This window comes from Gymnoscopelus braueri, assembly GCF_963280865.1.
Source record: "Gymnoscopelus braueri genome assembly, chromosome: 5".
Lineage (NCBI taxonomy): Eukaryota > Metazoa > Chordata > Actinopteri > Myctophiformes > Myctophidae > Gymnoscopelus > Gymnoscopelus braueri.
The window spans coordinates 54756469-54761468 of record NC_137606.1 but is presented as its reverse complement, the minus strand read 5'-3'; the positions used below and the strand labels follow the sequence as shown (position 1 = coordinate 54761468).

The window sequence follows — 5000 nt, the reverse complement described above, 5'->3', positions numbered from 1 at the left end:
TGCTTAAAATGTAATATAAAGAAGGCCATGCTTCTACTCGTTCTTCTGAGTGAAGACCCACCCTCGCTCCCCTTCCACCCAATAGAATTTTGTTTTCCGGTTCCATTCGCGACTTTTTGATACTTTATACGTCTACTCCACTACACTACTCAGAGAGGGGGTTGGGACGTACCCAGTACCCTGACTTTTTGCTGGAGGATCAATTTCGGACCCCTCCAGTTAGAAATTGTCCTCTGCGCGCCTGCATAAGAGCCACTTTAACCCATTAATACCTGGAACGCATCTGTGTCACTTTTAGATTTCTTTAGGCTATTCAAAAATAGCAGATATACAAGCTCATAGCGCGGCACCGAGTGCCGCGCTACGAGCTTGTAGATCTGCTATTTTTGAAAAATCGTGAAATTTTTTTTTTTACATTCTTTTCCGAAAAACTGTTTGGATTTAGAAAATGTTTAGAAGCGGCCTCAGGTCTTAATGGGTTAAACCAACCAGTCGGTACTGTTTTCTGCAGCCACCTCCACCCAGCGGGGGAATAGATCATGATGAAGGATCTCATTGTCGTTGTGTGGAAACCTTCTATCTCCATATCTCATGTTTGTTTGTTTTTTCATAAATGAACGCTCTACCTCGTCTCATAACTGTGTCGCACAAAAATTGCTGACCTACATGAGCTCACAACGCATCATATAGCGACATGCTGTGAGCTTGTAGATCGGCTATTTTTGCTACTTTTGAAAAGTAAGAGCTTGTGACTAAATCATAACTACATTGGAACACAAGTACTTTGTTTCCAGAAAGTAACACTTTTGGACATACAAGGTTTTCACCCGACAGTGAGGATTTCCCCTCATCATTCTCCACTCAGCAGAAATAACTCCTGGGACATAAACTCTACTCTACAATGGTTGTTTTCTCCACATAAGAAGGGCAGACAATCATTATCATATATATTGAAATATATTATCTTGTTCCCTCACATTTTGAATTGTATTAGTTTTTCATATTATTTGAACAGGACCTAACATAAATCGGAATAAAACATACATACCAACTTGACAAAACAGAATTGCTTCTGTACAGGAGTCATGTGTATACGTTCATACATAATGGTTTACACAAAACCAATCTTTAGTATGTACGGTACACTATTTATTTTAGGTACAGCGAGCTTAGCTCAATCTACTTACTGTATGTTGTTATATTCACAAATGTACTCATCTTGTGCCTAACAAACTATAAGCTATCTGGCTTCATCATTGTTTACTCCATGTCATGGAACTTGTGTTTGATCTTAACTGCATACATGTTTTTTTCTAACAGTAGCATTTCAGAAGTACGTTCTAACAGATAAGCAAAGTATTTTGCACACCGGATTAAAAGGCTCAGTGACAGGTGCACAGGTGGAGCAGCAACATGTAAGGAGAAGGAGACACCTGCAAACTGTCCTCGCTTGCTCAATATCGAAAAACATGTTATTAAATTTGCTTTCGACCTTAAGATTTCTACCTTCCTTAGGCACCTCTGAAAATAGGTACCAATAGGTACCAGCTTTTATTAATAGTTCAGGACGAGGTTTGTTCAAGCCTTTTCAATACAGGGTGGGCGTGTCTACCAGTGACTGCAGCCTTTGGTCTGAGAAGCGCGAGCCGAGGAGAGAGAAAAAAAGTTGGTACACGGTACACGGTCTAATGTTCTTAATTTAGATGACAGACAGGAAGGAATAAAGTAAATGTAACATCCACTTTACATCAGCATTGAAGCATTACCCGTGTCTTATTCCGGTAAAAAATAAATAATGATACGTTTGCCCATTGCAACAGCGAACTGCAAGTCAAAGAAGGAACGTCTGCTCGCACTATAATACTATTATTATAACTACTATAATGCTCTCGCATGCTTTACGTGAGTCGTGAGCCCAAGGAGGTCTAATGACTTGTAAAAGTCACGTCGAGGTGAGTAAAATGCAAGCCGTGTCAAGTTAGAATTATGAAGTTCAGCCTAACCACTTATTTAAGCCATATTTGATTTATTGATTGATTGATTGATTGAATACTTTATTAACAGTTTGCAAAAAAGGTACGTACAGTGGTACAGATTTATACAAAAGAGTGCTATAAGGATAACCCAAATAAGCCCAGGGCTTGTTTCCATTGAGGCCCTGTGTATTCAATTCCTCGAGACATTTAAAGACAAACTAATATAAAATAATGTGCGATAATATGCAATATATACGAGTATGATACAAAATACAAATATATATTTATTCTATCTATCTATCTATCAATCTGAGCTTGTTGATCTACCAACTTTATAACAACATAACATAACAGCAACATAACCGTCCGTCTCCCTGTCCCCCGTCCCCCGTCCCCCGTCCCCTTTCCCCCGTCCCCCGCCCCCCCCTTGACACATACAACCCCCCCACCCCCGCTCGACCTCCCGGAAATGAATTCCTCCAGTGTGGGCTGTCTGCTGTGTAAAAGCTAATGGATGTACATGGAGAATCCTTTCTTTGATGTGATGGTCAAAATCCACCCAAAGCTCCGAAATTGCTACAAAACGATGGCGATGGCATGTTGAACGACCACTTAACTGAATTTTAGCCTATCTTCATATAATTGGTCCTCATAATACTACTCTATACTGAGATTGGACCATTTCTGTCAGAGAGAGAGAGAGAGAGAGAGAGAGAGAGAGAGAGAGAGAGAGAGAGAGAGAGAGAGAGAGAGAGAGAGAGAGAGAGAGAGATTGGACCATTTCTGTCAGAGAGAGAGAGAGAGAGAGAGAGAGAGAGAGGGGGGGGGGGGGGGGGGGAACAAGCTCTCATGATGCGTTTCATGAACCATTAGTTGAGAGTTAGAGCATCATGGCATTCAGCCCGGGACGCTATTGGGTGATTGGAGTCCACTCAAACCTAAAAAATAAGTAGCTACTGTACAAATTGAGGGAGATGGCATGTAATGGACGAACTGCACTCAAAACTCATGTTGTGCTCTTCTCTGCCGATGTGCCACTGAAAATGTAGGCATGAAGCTTTTGTCATGCTACTGGACTGTGGTGGAATGGTGGAAAAAGTAGCTAGTAGCTAGTGGAAAAAGTAGCTGAACAACTTGAAAGCTACATCATTCTGAAAGTAGTGAATCTAGTCACAAGCTACTTGGAAATGTAAGCTAGAGACACTAGTGAGATCATTCACCTGAAATAATGGTACTGGGACAAATTATCCAGTCTCTTTATTGCTTTAACATTTTCAAAAAGTTAAAATCAGTTAATTATAAAGCAAGGAGAGAAACTAAAAACTCATTTGTGGCTGTTTTGTTTCTTTGTACTATGAAAAACCTGATATTTGTACTTTAGATTCATTATTGTACTTTTTATTTTGATACTTAACAACTTAACAGCAAATACAAGTACATTTAGCTTGAGCGAATTTAACACTTTGACCCAAGTGATTTTACTTTTATTATAAAGTAAAACATAAGATATCTGTTCTCTTACTCAAGTATGACGTTCAAGTACTTTATAAACCACAGTTTATTCATCTATGTATAACTTGCAAGGCATAATTGGGCAGCAGTCTCGGAGCAGTTGCAGCTTTGTTACATGGGGGCTGGACGGCTACCTCCAGGCGTCACTTTAGGGGGGAAGTGCGTTTTCACCACAAAATAAATAAAATAATAACATAATAAATTAACCGTTTAACCAACCAGTTACACATTTGTTTTCGATTAAACCATGAACGTCTGTTTGATTTTCAGCAAAAGGTTTACCCACAATAACAGAAAACAGTGTTTTCTGTTATTAATTTTTTTTATTGTATTTCATTTTTTTCATTTTCCAAAACAATATTAAAAATAAATGAAAAAAGTTATCGAAAAAACACGGCCCCCTCGCGTATTAGGAGGGCAGGGTGAGTCACCAGAACCAAGGACGGGTGTTTTTGATGAATCTAACATTGAGTTTGAAGTTATAATGGGTTTGTATAGGAAGGGGAAGCGTGTCTGATTAAATGAATATCAAATATCTAAATACTGAATAAAGCAACTTAAAAACGGTCTGGGGGGCTCACAAAAGCCTGAGTAGACGATAAAATGACCAAAAGTGTTTTTGAAAGTGAAATATCCCTTTAAGTGGTTCATAAAATCTTCTGTGGTGGAATTGACTGATGGGCAAAGACCCTTAACCCATTTAGACCTGAGGCCAATTCTAAAAACGCCTTCTAAATCCTGACCTTTCTGAAAAACTTCAAATATGTATTCAAAAATTACAAACAGCAACAACAACCCCAAAAGGGATTCCCGTCTTGAAAGGTATAGTTATAAATAGGGATTCCCGCCCAAAATGGGCTAAGAGAGCAGGTGGTGAAGACTATAGTGGCCAATAAAACAGTTTCTGTCTGTCTCTTTCAGGTGTAGTGTGTTAGATAAACATCCATTGTTTTTTTTTAAATAATCCACATGTCTAGAAATTGACACGGCCAGACAGGGCCGGTTTACACGACAACGGTTTCTACAGAAAACGGCAAAATAAAGTATATCAGATGTGCCGTCCGTTTACACGGGAACGGTGTTTGCGGGGCTTGAATCCGCAACTAAGTGAAACAACGCTCCGTGTCCCGTCTCCATGTAGACGGAGGAAACGGCAAAACGTGTGTCGTAAATCATATATATATATATATAATATATATATATATATATATATATATAAAATATATATATTCCAAATATTATTTCACAATTTCCTTTCAAGATCTTTTTGAAAATAGCAGATCTACAAGCTCACGGTGAGCTTCGTCTATTTTCACCATATATATTTATTAATTCAGATGGGGGTCAGCGAAGAAATACAATCATTTGAGATGCACATGTTTGACAACTGTTTAAACAATAATAAAATCAAAAATCAAAAAATTAACGACACTTTAAAAACAAGCCCAAAAACCCGCAACACGCAACAACCAATATTTAACAAGCAACTTTACAGGAAAAACAAGCCCAAAG

General features: G+C 38.7%; 1 protein-coding gene across 1 annotated transcript in view; it reads left to right on the top strand.

Moving 5' to 3' along the window:
• The window catches only part of pdgfd (platelet derived growth factor d), a gene marked incomplete at its 3' end in the record, with an annotated part of 187275 nt that overhangs the window by 100241 nt on the left and 82034 nt on the right, over positions 1-5000 (top strand). The gene's annotated exons all lie outside the window — the stretch shown is intronic.